The sequence below is a fragment of the Manis pentadactyla genome, chromosome 9 (genome assembly GCF_030020395.1).
Source record: "Manis pentadactyla isolate mManPen7 chromosome 9, mManPen7.hap1, whole genome shotgun sequence".
In the NCBI taxonomy this organism is placed as follows: domain Eukaryota; kingdom Metazoa; phylum Chordata; class Mammalia; order Pholidota; family Manidae; genus Manis; species Manis pentadactyla.
Genome location: NC_080027.1, coordinates 82,026,556 through 82,041,718, shown reverse-complemented (window position 1 = coordinate 82,041,718; position 15,163 = coordinate 82,026,556).

The following is a 15,163-nucleotide window of genomic DNA, read 5'->3' as shown; positions in this document are numbered from 1 at the left end:
TTTTTATACATAGGATATTGTCTCTGGGTTAGTTACTTAATACTGCCAGATTTATTCTCATCTATAAAAAAATCAGGTTTTAGTCTAGATGAACAGTTAGGTCCTTCCCATGTCCAACCATGCATGGTTGAACTATTTCAATAACCTCTAAAATGGCCATCTGTGTATCTGTGATACATATTTCAGAAAAAGTATTTAAGATAGGCAGAGACCTAAAGATTCAAACGCCATGTCTTCCCAATATATTTTTGCTACAAAAGCCTTGACTTAGATGATGACATTGATATTGAAATTTCACCAAGAACTTTGAGTTTAACTTGCTATTTTAGATCTAAGATGACATACACATAGATTATAGAAGTATATTTCTGTGGCAGCTGAACTTCTAAGTTTAAAATCAATGAGGCAAAGCTGCTTTATTGAGTTATTCCAATAATATCGATTTGCTTTTAAAAAGGCCTTTGTCTAATGATAGAATTGTATGGCTGAGAAGAGTAATGGACTGCATCAAATTTAAACCATTATTTCACAAATGGGAATGTTCTTACCTCCTTTTATCCTGTGCCAACTTGGATTTGGTTTAACCTGAGATAGTCTCACTGTGTTGCTGTCACTATTATTACAGGGTGAAGAAATGAGCATTTATTGATGGCATACTATGTTAAATACTGTGACAATTGCATGTCATTAAATTTGTACCTCACAATTTCAAAGCTAAATAGATATTAATATCACGGTTTGCCAATATGGGAATTGAGGCTCAGAGTTCATGGAAGTTGAACAAGCACACCTAATTCATTAGTAAGCTTAGCCAGGGTTTGAAACCATCCTTGTTTATTTATTTGACCTTCAAAACATTTTTTTACTATGCTGGTCCTCACCTTAATATTTATACATTGGTTTACAAAGGATCTGCCACCTCCTGAGATTGCTTTCAAAGTTTTGGTTCTCTCATTTTTGCTTTCTCTCTCTCTGTCTCTGTCTCTCTCTCTCTCTGTCTCTCTTTCTCTCTCTCTCTCTCTCTCTATATATATATATATATATATGTATACACACACACACACACACACGTGTGTGTGTGTGTGTGTGTGTATGAATTAAATTATTTCCCCTCTGGAGAGAAAAGCTTTTAGCTTTTATCACATTTTCAAAGGGATACATGACCCCCTCCAAATATTCAAGATCCTGAACATTCATTTCATATTACTATAATTGTTAATATCATTATTTACAATCCACCTTATTGCAAAAATATTTTGAGGGAAATTTGCTAAGTAAATGTATAATTTAGGCCAGCCTGGGTGGTGTCTCCCATATCCCAGTGATTTAAAATAACAAAGGTTCACATCACACTCAGGCACAATGACTATGTGAGGAAGGTGGTGGCTCTGGGTGACCTGCATTCAATAAGCCAGACTGAGAAAGTCTTTACAATCATAATGTCACAGGACATGAAGACAGATGGAATGGGGAATCGCTGGCTCCCACATGAGCCCATAACTCTGTTCAAGTTTAGTTGCCAGCATTGACAGTGGGGCCGCACCTAACTACGGGGGCTCCGGGGTGTAATGTTCCTGGACACCCGAGGTAGAAGGGTGGTGGTGGAGCCTCCCGTGGCATCCCTACACTCAAAAAAAAAAAACGTAAAGAAGGAAAGAAAGGAGTATAAACGGAAATTGAAGATAGAAGAGAAGAATATGTGCAACGAAGTTCTCTACAATGATAAACATTGACAAGAATATCCATCTGAGTTTCTCTGCAACTAAAGCGAAAGAATTATATAATCTTTTTAAAATTTGCATTGTCTTCAGGGATTGGCAAACGCTTTCTGTCAAAGGCCAGAGAGGAGATTTTCTTCAGCTTTGTGGGCCATTCTTCTTCTAACTGTGCAGCCCTGCTGTTGTAAAGTGAACAGCTGTAAATAAGAGGTCAGTGAATGGACGTGACTGCGTTTCCATTTGGCTCAAGGGCTGCAGTTTGTGGGCTTTATGCCTGTATGATTAGCAGGCGTTGGTTGCTTAGCAACATCAAAGGTTCTTTAGGTTAAGGTAAAAAACATTTCTTCATTCCATAAAAATAGAGCTTTAGTGATGAACTGGACAACTTCAACAAAATTCCTATAACCAACACATTATTGCCTCCTAAAAAACCACACGGCGCTTTCTAAATAAAAGCTAAGTCATATAGTATTTCTATGGGATGAAACGGAAAGTACTTACATTCAAAGCCTTATGGTCGGCTTGCTTAACCGAAGGAAAGTGCCTGGGATAAATAAAAATGGATAGAATATACTCAAGGTACATTAATACATTGATATTGTTTCTCATATTTTAGCTTTTGATTAAAATCCAAAAGTGGGCAGCTGGTGTCCGGCAAGAGTGCGACATAGAGATAATCCAGGTGTAACAATATCACAGATTTTTAAAGAAAATCCCCTGGAAAGAGTGAGCTATCCTACTTTGAAGAAAACTGAAGAGACTAACAAGATCCTCTCCTGAGCTGAAGACGACTGAACTGACTCAAATATGTCGTTAGAAGAAATGTTAAGTCTAGAACCTAGGTCTTCTTCCTCTCAGTTTAGGTCTCTTTCTACTCAACACATGAGCTTCCCGGTAACTATGTGTGGACTGAATGTAAGAAAGTTAATGGCAGTATTTTAAGCTGGACCTCCAGAAACAAGGCACACTTGTTATATTCATTTTGATTTTATCTTAGCTCCCCACTTACCTGCCCTGTGCCCTTGGGAAACTTACTTCACTTTTACTAGTCCCAGTTCCCTCACCTGGAAAATTAGGATGACAGTACAACCTACCGCATAGGATTGTTCTTAATATCCAGTATGATGAGACACGTAAAATGCTTAGCAAGGTTCTGACATATAGTAACTGCTCCACAAAGTATAGCTATTATTTTTACTATTACCATTAGCCTCATCATATGTATCCTTGTAAACTAGCACATCTTTGAATATGACTAATTTGCAAACCCTGCACTTCACTTATGAAAACTGACTCTTCCCTCATAAATACACACTCTTAACTGCCTGGATTTTTAGTGAACACATCTTCTTTTGAGACAGTGAAAATTCACTTTTAAGGCACTTTGTCAGTGGACAGAGATGGCAGAGCAACCCAAAGCATTTGTTGCAGCATTTTTCATGGATACATGAGCAACTTTTAACTCTTAACTCTGCATCTATTACCAGCTTTTCTCTCACTGAGAAAACACATTTGCACACATGTGCTCACAAGCATATGTGCACACAGATGCAGTCCACTGAGATCAGAGAAAATATTTTGAATCCTTAAATCCACTCAGCTGCACAGGGGGACAGCCCTGAATTAGCTTTAAACATCAGCAGAACAGTTAATGGACACTGTCAATTTTTGCAGCCACCCAGAAGGTTATACAAGGTTTCCATTTATTATGCCTTATTCTTGGCTTTCTGTGTGCATATATATATAGATGTGAAATGAAGACTCTTCTGGAAAGGAAACAAATTGCTGTATTTCACACAGAAATTGATGGTCAGATTTTTCTCTGCTCTAACAATGATTTAATATTCTTTCCAGTGCAAAAATGTAAGGACACATAAAGCAAACTTTAAAAAAGTGTCTTTGGGAAATACCATTATGTAGGGATAGGGTGAAGACAGTCTTTTTTTTCCTTCTTTCCTTCCTACCTTTAAGAAAGTAGAACAAAGATTTAGGCTGGTCCTCTACAGTATTTCCAAACCCTCCATAATACTGTCACTACCTGCTTTTTATAATTATTACCTGTTTCTCCTCCTTATGAAGTCATCCCTCCTGCAACACTGAACTACTTCTTATTTTTTGTTTTGTTGCTAATGTCCCCTCTTCATGTATGACCTCTAAACAGATTCTATGCATTTTAAAAAGTAGGTTAGAACCACACAAATAGTCACTAAGCAGTTCCACAGATGGATATGTAGAGATAGGATAAGTGACCTATTTTTTCTTCTCCAGAATGTATACTTGAAGGAAAGGATCTTCTTGCATCTTTTTACTAAAGTCTTATAAGGTCTTTAATAATTGTTGGAGGATTTAAAATAATTGCTCTCAGGAGTTCAACTATTACATTGAGAAACTGGGGCCTCTGAGTTCTGCCTAAACTTTAGGAAGCCCTTTTCTGGCACTTTCCTTACAGGGTGAAAGAGGAACCCATTGGAACAAGGAGAAATAAGTCACACTCCAAACTGCCCTAAACCCACCACCTCACTGGCCTCTCCCCTAAGTTTGTTTCAGGGTGGGCTTCATTGCAAAAATGCGTACTCTGAGCTCAAGGGGGGGCCATGAGGCTGCTGTTGCAGAAGGCATGGAGCTTGGGTTTGCAGAAGCAGTGGCTAGGTGCACTCTTGCAAGGCTGTTCATGCTGCAGTTGGAACCAGGAATAAGAAGAAAAGGAGCATGAAGCCCTAGGAATCAATCATCCTAAATTAAATTCTTTCTGTGTTGTGGCAGAGATGTCACTGTCAAGGTTGAGACAACACAGTTTATTCAGATTTAGTCGTTTGATTTACCTGTGTAGCTCTCCTTTTGTGTTTCAGCAAATGTTAGGCCTGGGCAGGAATCACATGCTCTCTTCTTCAAGGGGCATTTCTTGACCCTCTCAGCCATCTCTTGACTCCCATTTCCCTAGCTATAGGCCTTGCCCACTCTATGTGTCACTTATAGTTGTCAATTGTATATATCTATGATTAGTCTTCTCCATTACCAGATAGAAAAATTTTTGGAAGCAGGCTCTGTATGCCAGATTTGTCTATGTGTCTTCACAGTACCTATTGTAGTATATCTTACAAATTATAGATAATCAATAAATCTTTTTGAATTAATAGAAAAATAAGTGTCTCAAAAAATTGTCCATTTGCCCTGTTCTAGAATGTACCAGACACATGATAATTTCTCCTGCCAAGGCCATTTGGTTACAACAAACACATTTCAGTTAATGCAATGCAGAATGTAAGGAGACACCCACGATCTCATGGGGATGAAGTAAGATCGAGACACATAGGCACTAAAACTCAGGGTTAGAGAGTGTGGCTGTTTTCTCTAGGGCTAAATGACTGCTGTTGCTTCTTTAATGGATATTAGTTTCTTCTGCTCCCAGGTTTCTGCTCCACTTACTGTAACTGAATCTCTGGTTATTTAATTTACTGGAACACTGCGTGTATTAGCCAGTGTTCAACCAGAGAAACAGAACCAGTAGGAGATACATGTTAACAGATGTAAACAACTGGCTTATATGGTTCTGAGGGTTGGCTAGGCAAGGCAGAAATCTATAGAGCAGGACATTAAGAAGGGCAGGCTGAAATTCTCGGGTGTGGTTTGAAGTTGCAATTCATAGGCAGAAGTTCTTCCTCAGATAAGCTTCAGTTCTGCTCTAAAGGCCTTTCAGCTGATTGAATCAGGCCCTCCCAGACCCTCTAGAATAATCTCCCTTATTTAAAGTCAACTGATTTTGGATTTTAATCATATCTAGTAAATACTTTTACAGCAACAGCTAGATAAGTGGTTGGTTGAATGATTTGGTCTGTAGCCTCATCAACTTGGCACATAAAGAAGGCCATCACACTGTCTCTGGCCCTTAATCAGCCAGAGATTTTGCTTAGATTACCAATTTAGACAGCCCTATTCTCATAGCTAAAATAATCAAAAGGAAGGATTGTGTTAATTTCTAGCAATCAGTAGTGAAATAAAAGAGACCAAGAAAACATACTCTGTAGATTTGCTCTTTGCAGATACCATCCTGGAAGGGCTTCCAAGCAGAAGCTGTGGGCATGGCTAAAAAAAACCCCGTCTTGTAGAATGTGGACCTTTGGCTCTTTTCCTTAACACACTGAAGTCAGGGGGCAGACTACGGGAGGCAAGGCAAATTTACATTTTCTGGCTTTGACGGTGGACGTGCTTACCCATAAGGAAGTTTTATATGAATGAAATAAATTTGAACTATCCACCAAGAAAGCATTCATTAGAAATTTGCTCATTTACAAATGTAATAAATACAAAGGCAAACCAATAAAATGTAGCATGGTCATAAAACTCCTAATTTCTTTGAGATGTAGTAATAGTAATAATAGTAAAATATGTGCATGAATCTTTGACTATTTTTGCATTATAAACATAGCTCAATTCTGTCAGTTTTTTTTCACTCAGAATTGTATTTTTTGCAGGATAAATATCAATGTGACTTCATAATTCTGCAAGTATGTAACTTCGGTGGAGAATATAAAATTTTACTCACTTACCAATCAGCTCTTTCTGTCAGTATAACCAATTAAGTATTCATCCTAAAGCGAAGCCTTACAGATCACAGTGGAAACAAACAGTTGTCATGTGCTGTGGCTGAAATGAATGTTAATCATGGCTGGCTTCCTCCTGCTTCATGAAATGTGAGTTTTACAGTGATGCTCAGAATAGTGTATAGGAGCAATAAGTTGTATTTTCACTCTCCAGGCTCCATTTTACAAATTCTACGTATGAGTTGTGCATCTGTTTTGATTTGCTGTTGATGCCACAACTTGCTATGTCCTATGGTTTTAGATATTCAAGCTCTCTTGCTGATAAGTCTCTGTCCTGAGAAGAAATGGAAGACAGAAAGAACTGAGATGCACAGAAGTGAATTTATAAAAGCATTCAATGGGTATCCATGTAAGTGTGGGTTCAGTGTCATTCATTATAAGGAATCCCTGTTTTAGGAAAGATACCATGTTAGGCACTAAGGGAAACTACCCCATTTATGAAGTACAAGCTTTAGTTTTGAAAGCTCACTATCTAGTCTTAAGACAAATACAGAGAGTATTGCAAAATTATTTAGAGCAGGAATAGCCAGAGAAAAGGCGTGAAATGCTTTATGGATGACCAGATTGTATACGCAGGACAGTAAACATGACATCATGGAGGAGCTTTGAAGGACGCTGAAGATGGACTTGCTGAACCAGTGTAGAACTATGGCATAGCATGGGCAAAGGACAATGTGGGCCAGAAGGTGTGTCTGGGCACAGGACATCATTCCTTGTGGATACAGAGGGGGCTACCACCGAAAAAATATGCCTGTACCCAGATTATGAAAAACTTTGGATGATCACGCATCTTTATTTCTGAGGAATGCAGCAAATAATCCTGTGAACAAGTGAAATTAAGACATGAAGGCAGAAACATATCCAGGCAGGGATTTCCTTCTTACACATCACCTACACTCCCCAGAGTATGGTCCACAGACCCCTGCTACTGGTTTGTAAGTTCAGCAAGTGAAATTAAATGTTTAGGAAAAATATTTTAATAATTTGCCATCAAAGTGCATGACTTTGCATTTTCTAATCTTCACCAAAGATAATCTGAGAGGTACCTCAGGGCCTCCCCACAGGGTGCTTAGCCTTTGGACATATTCAGTTTGCAACTGGAGTTAGAAATTCTGTGTATGTCTTTCTTTTGTTCTTAATTCCCCTCATGCCACTGGACAATTTCCTTAACTGCATTATGATCTCAACATTTTGATACTGCATCTAATCTTAGCCTGTTAAAAAGAGAATAATACCAGCCCATAGAAATCTACCCCATGTAATCTAGAACAGGGTTGACAGTTTCAGAAAGCCATTGAAAAGGAAAAATGCTCCCAAATCAGATCTGCCCATATACCTCAGGCAGGTATAAAAGGAAACTTAGAGGGCAGGCTGCCTTAATTAATCTCTTACACAGATTTTTCAGTTTAACACAGATAAGGATGCAAGTTAATGAAATTTGATGGGACAGATGTCATCCTTGTTACTGATTTTAAAAGATCATACCAAGTACATATCCTAGAGATGTTAACACACACATAAACACACAGGAGATGTTAGAGTTATTTCAGTGAAGACTTTCTTTAAAACCATATTTTATTTCTTGCTTGGGCTTCTAACACATCAGGCCTATCAAAACATTTTGACCTGAAAGTAGTAGGTTCTTGGATTCTTATATCTGGCGTTATATAAAAAGGGAAAGATGTTAAGGAATACTATGTTTATTTTTCTCTCTGTTTCTTATTATGTATTTGTGTAATGGTTATCCTCGTGGAGGGCATCGGCTCCAACTTCATCTGCGACATGGTACACCTATCTCAGAAGCAAAGTAACTCAGGAGCTAATAAAAGGAAAAGAGGGGACTAACTCTTTGCTTAAATCCTTTTTATAAAAAAAGGAAGGGCATATTTTTAACCTATCAAATATACTCATGGGGTAGGTAATATTACCCCCAGTTTACAAATAAAGAAACTGAGATTTAGAGAAGTTAATTAACTTGCCAGCATCACATAGCTAGGAGGTGAAGGAAACCCTGATTTAGCCTAAGTACGTTTTTCCCACTCTCCTAGCTAAAGTTTGATAAAAATAAATACCACTTCAGAATATAAATTTAGGTGGACAAAAAAGAAAATGGGCAAGATAGGGGTCCTTGGAGGTTAAAAAATCCTCAGCTCAATCCAGACAAAATCAGATGGGAAAAGAATGCAAGTAAGCTGATTATATAGATGTTAACAAAAATGCAGGACTGAAAGGAATGTTGGTGGGTAGAGGCAAGGGTTGGAAGCATATTGAATATATTTTGAATAATAGAACAGTTTTGAAATTTTCAAGTCTCTGCATCCATATATATTTATGAATACATATTATCAACAAGTAAACAAAACATCTGCGACCCACACCTAGAAGAATGAGGGGTTGTAATTAGTCCTGCTCACAGGATCTGCTGATATTCAGGGACAAATTCATGTATAAATGTTTTGTGGCTCTTAAATCCAGCTGCAGGTGAAAAATGTCTGCAAATCACTAAAAAAATTACAAGTGTATACATATTGTCCCAGAACCTAGACTTTTCAAAGTCATCGCAAGGGTACGTTTTATTCAACTATGTTTTAGGAAAAGGAATCTTTATCTCTATTCAACTGTTTCTTTAGGAAAAAGATCCTTTTTCTCTGTCTCTTTTCTCTCTCCTTCTCTCTCTCTATGTATTTTTTCCTACTCCCCTTTTTACACAAGTCTTAGTCAAACTTTGATACCCATTTCTGCATGTGAGTAAAATAACAGAAATTTGTATCCTGATCCTATAGCACAGCATTTTTAAAGCTTTTGATTCAGAATACAATCATTTTGAATGGTGGATTTTGTTTGCTTATTTATTTCTGTATCACATTAACAACTATTTTTTATGCCTTTTATTTATGATCCTAAAGCCAATTTCAAGATTAGACGAAACAGACTGCCAAGTTTACAGGTGAGTCATCCAGGACCTCATCTGCCCTTGACAGCCCCACTAGGTACTCTAGAATTCAGATGCTGCTCTGCCCAGTCTGAATGTGTAACTGAAACAAATCACCAAACCATGGAAGCCTGCAAATCACCTTCTTGGTGTTCTAGTCTGATCAGATATTCCTTTGACCCTACAACATGAACATGGTGAAAACCAATCTTTTTCTGAATGAAATCCTCCCCCTGCTCATGCTCTGCTGTAGAGAGCTCTCTTCCACTCGATCCTCCAAGCTGGACACCTGCATTGCACCCTCGCCCCCTCTATTACCATCAACCCTTAGTTTGTCTGTTTGTTTTAACCAACTCCTGTCCATTCTGCCTTTCTTAACCCATTGATTTCTGTCCATTTCCAGTGCCCTGGCTCCGTGCGGGTGACCATGTTCCCAGGGATTTTCTGAAGGCACCTTTAGCGTTCCTGCCCTCACTTTTGTCTCTCTCCAAGCCACAGTTCAGGCAGCATCCAGAGCACTTTTCCCCCTAAATTTAGATAATGTCGTTCCTTTATTTAAAAGTCATTGTTGACTATTTCTCTTAGAATCAAATCCAGACTCACTTGGTCTACAACTCTCAATTATTTGACCTTCATTTATTTCTCCTGCTTTATCTCCCACCATTTGCATTCCTCCTAGTCTATTACCTGAGCATCTTAATATAGTTCACCAGAAGCACAATCTCATTCACTTTCAAGCCTTTTTATCCTTTCTCTGTCTGTAACACTATTCTACTTTTGTTCAAAAGACTAACACATATGTATCTTCAGGATCCAGCTTAGATTTAACTAATCTGGGAAGTTTTTCCAATTAATGACTTCCCTGACTGATGCCCCCCAACCCTCCACCATACACATGCAATGATGTGTGTACACACATATACACACACACTTCATACCTCTGCCTTGCTTAGCTGTATCTCTGTATTTCCCCTTCAGAGTATGTGTCTGACATTTATACTAATTTCCTATTTACTGATATTAACAAATCACTATACATGCAATGACTAAAACAATAGAAATTTATCATCCTATGGTTCTGGAAGTCAGAATTCCAATGGGCTAAAATCAAGGAGTCAATAGGGCTGCATTTCTCTAGAGGCTCCAGCTCAAAGTCCATTTCCCAGCCCTTCCTGGAGGCCTTCTGTGTTCCTTGGTTCACAGCTCCTTTCTCAGTCTTCACGTCCAGCCCCAGAAGGTCAAGGCCTTTTCGCATCCCATCACACTCGTCTCACCACCTTCTGCCTGCCTTTCCTCCTCTTCTACAGCTTACTTCCACTTTTAAAGATCCTCTGATTACATCTAGGCCCATCTGGACAATCCGATCCCTGTTACAAGATTAACTGGGAATAATCCTCATGCTATATACCATCCAATTCCCCTTTCCCATGTAAAATAACATATTCATAGGTTTTAGGAATTAGGAAGTGGACTTCTGTTTGTGGAGGGGAGATTATTCTTCCTGCCACAGTACTTGTGTTTACTGGTCTGTGAACAGTCTCCTTCCAAGCCCCCAGCCCCAGCAACACACAGACCACTTCAGTGTAAGTTTTGTGAGGGAAAGTAAGGTATTTGTCCTTTTCTATTGCTCCAGTGCCTAGCAAAGTGCCTGGTATGTAGTAGGTCAATCCATATTGTGAAAATGAATTAATGACTTAATCAGAGGGTCTATGGGCCACTTCAGTTCTATACCAATTGTTTTGATTAAAGACACTGCTTATCTTGCAGATAAGAAGGAAGTGTATATGAGTCCCTTTAGCTTTCTCCAACAATGCCATGCTCCTGACTGCTGAAGTGTTTAAGTGTTCAGCTCTAGGGGAAGCAGGGCAAAGATCTCAGATGTAAGATAACTGTGACTTCTCCATGCCATCTTCTTCAATTTGATAAGAAGGAATAGTTTTATTTTGCTTTGCTGAAATATATGCTTGATGACTATGATGCAGCATGATTCAGTGGAGTTGAGAAGGAGTGCAATCTGACAGCCCCTTCTGGCAGTGTTAGATCTGCCCCTGAGCAACAACATTTTATTTGAGATTTTTTTCTAACACCTATTAATGAAAGTTTGAGATTCTTATACAATTTCACATAAAACAGTGACCTGTAGGTCACATACAGCTGATTTCATCTGCTATTCTATATTGCACGGATTCTTTGGCACTACGAATATTTTGGACCACATGATTTCCTGTCAGAGGAGAACTATCCTGTGCACTATAGGATGTTCAGCAGCATCCCCAGCCCTTACCTACTAGCTGCCAATAACTCCCACCTCAGCTGTGACGACCAGTAATATCTCCAGACTGTCAGCTGGTCCTGCTGGTGGGGGGCGAACTCACCATGAGTCCACTAATACTGATACAATGGGTTAGAGCAAATTTAAGATAGTTAGAAGAAGCTCTGGTAATGTGTGTGGGAGGGGTTACATTGTGGTATGGGAATGACAAAAGTCCTGGGCCCCCTGTTGAAGGGTGCTTTGGCTGACCATCTGGGTATCCAGTCTGGAGGATTCTGCCTCGTCTTTTTTCACTCTTTAAAGGATAAGAATCATTTATTTCTTACTGCTTTACTGGTGTCAGTTCTGTCCTCAGTGGCTTCTCCTTATCCATGAACCCAGTTCCCTGTGTTTTTGGGAGAAACAGGTGATTGATCCTGAACTGTATTACTGGTTTATGCTGATCATCTAATGAGCAACACAACTGCCCAGTAATTGGCTTTATTGGCTTTTCCAGAGTGCAGTGTAGAGGGTAATCATCAGAAAGTGTCTCTCTGCTGCCACTGCCAAATAGCTGTTAATTTTTTGGTTGTTTGATAAGCTAGTGAGAGAGAAACATTTTAAACACAAAATCCTAGAGCTCATCGTTAGGAGTGATATCATTTTCTTATCTGCTGGCATCCGTTTCCAAGCAGTTTGTGGCTTTAATCAATAGTTTATGATTCCACATAGGAAAAGGAAATCAGGCCAATTTTTGTTTGTTCGTTTGTTTGGATATACTTACATTTCTTCACCAGATAAACTCCCTGGCTGGGTCTATAATATAAATGTTTCCTGGGAACTGCAAGGTAACTTTGACCTCTTCTTACACCCAATATTTTTTTTTAACTTTCAACTTACAGATCTATGGCTCTGGCAAAGGTTTTAGAAAATTAATTGAATATGACATATTATGGTCTATCTTGATTTAATAATAATTTTGTAGAGCAATTTATGATAAATAGACCTAAAAATAGAGCATGGATCAATTATTGGTAGGAATAGAGGAGAAAGAGATTACTGAAGATCATTGCTGCCTACTTCACATCTGTTCCCTAGGATTCCCATATTCTGTAACTTCTCAGTAGGCTGCATTAAATATGTGTGAGTACACAGATCTATTTCATGGTTATATAATTTTAATGGATGAATTTTTGGTTTTGCTTTGTTTACATATGAGGATTATATCTCTGACTCTCTTTACTAGAAAATAGGAAATTTCTCCAAAAAAGTAGGTAATTTGTCTGTAATTTTTTCCTCATTACTTCATTCCCAGTGTATAGATCAGTTCCTCTACATACTGGATCCTTAGTAAATTTGTAATGAATGACTGCATGCACAAATAAATGATAAGAAAAAGAGATGCAATAATTATTCCCCCGTATTCCCTTTACATTGCTGTTAAATTCAGGAAATCTCTGTCAGGAGAGTTGTCCATCAAAGTCCCATTTCACATATACAATGTTCCCACATCAATCTATTGGCTTTGATAGTAGTCTTGGTACTCCAGGGATCTGTCTTGTGTTTGACATCTTGGGCCTGTAGGCCCAGCAGCATGAGTCTATGTGGGAGAAGAAAGTGCATAAGCCTTTGGGTCCTTGGGTATTAGTCTGTAGCCTACACTGACCTCTCACTGGTTTGGGAAACCTAGACTCCCTGTGCCTCAGTTGCCTCCTAAAAATATGGAGAACAAGCACAAACTGTGGACTCCCTATTCCAAACACCCTTGGGGAAATGGCAGATTCGGGAGGAAAATATGGATCTGAGGGTTTTATGAAAAATACATGGGGACACCAAACACTTGTGTGAACTGGTGTGTGGGATGTGGCTTCTTGCAGCTCTAGGGCTGGGATTCACGGAGCGAGAAGGTTGTGGAGAGCACCAAAGGTGTTTCTGCCCCTTCTCACTTGGCTTGGAAGGGTTTCTTCCTGGCTACCCTGATGCCTCAGGGAGCTGATGGTCAACAGCAATTGCTCAGGCCACCTGATGTCACTGGTGCTGAAGCCCAGCTCAGCCTCATGAGGACCGCCTCATTTCCCTAACATTCACTCCTCTTCCCCATCCAAACCCACAGCTGGGGTGCATTCCAATCTAAAGAGAGTGTTTTCTCCCTCTGCTAGCTCATTCAAAGGCTTTAAAGGCGAATCCATAATCATAGGATTTGTCTCGGGAGAGGCAGCACAAAGGGCAGTTGACAGCAGTTCTGAGTTACATCCCCTCTCATCACCTTAAACTCACAGGAAGAATACAGAGGGCCAGGGCCTAGGCTTTGTCTCTTCCTCTGTACCCAGTAACACATTTTCTGACACCTCCTGGAGATCAGGAGCTTGCCACTAGAATAACCAGATATTTGGGAATTATAGACATTAAAATAAAACATCAAATAGGTCAACATTTATCACAAAAGTTGGAAAAAAGAGCCCAATGATTTAAATTAATCATAAAAATATATGCAATGACATAAGGGAAAATGTTGGTGGAATTAAGCAGAACAATGGAAAATGTAATCATAAAACACATAGCAGTTGTCACAGCAAAGAGAATTCTAAAGAGATGTGATGATTAGAAGTGACATGATATTCTGGATGGGATCATAGGACAGAAAGGGAAAGCAGGTAAAAACTAAGGGAATCTGAAGAAAGTATGGACTTTAATATTAATGTGTTGATATTGGTTTAAGTTTGATGGAAGCACCGCGCTAATGTAAGATGTTAATAGGGGAAACCGGGTGTGGGGTACATGGCAACTCTCCGTAATATTTTTGTACCAGTTCTATAAATCTATACCTATCCTAAAATAAAATATTTACTAAAAACAAGTAAGGACTTCTGATTTCTGATCTGGCTTGTAGGGTCTTGGAAGTCATCAAACAATTGTTAACAGTAAGTAAAAAAACTGAACAAACTGAAAAATCAACAAGGCTGCTTAGAGCTTTCAGAGAAAGGTGATCGTGAGGCAGACTGCTGCCTCTAAAATTGGAGATACAGAAAAACCCAGATAATCACAACTTACCAGAGCAGAAATCTCTGTGGACCCAGTGCTGGGATGAAAAAACCTCAAGTCTTAACTGCTTGTGGCTCATTGTGGACAAGTCTGCAAATTAAAAATGCCAGAGCAACTCAGTCATAAGAGGCCTCCACTCTTTGGTGAATTTTATCTCCAAAAGCTTGCCCAGGATCTCACAGTTAATACTGGGGAAAAATTCCCTTGTGCTTTTTGTGGCAAAGTAATTATTTAGAAATACACCAGAGCACTCTGTTTTTCTTAAAAAGGCTTAGTCTCAAGACTGTTTTGCCAGCGCTTAAACTAATGGAGTTTTATCAGAGCCTAACTGACCTGGAGGAAGGAAAATATTCAGCTCCAGTGCCCTCCAGCTATCCTGTCCCATCACAGGGAGAGAAGGGCAGAAAAAGATCTGTCAAGATCACAGGCCAGGGAACAGACTCATTAAAGACTCAGACCTAATCACATGACTATAGAATGCATTTCTTCCCCCCAAAACCTTATCTCCACACTACTAAAGGCCTTTTTATAGCAATTCCCGTTCTTTTAACCCAGTATATGATGATGAGCTAACAAGAAAATATTATAAAATGTACTAAAAGAAAAAAATCAGAGCTTG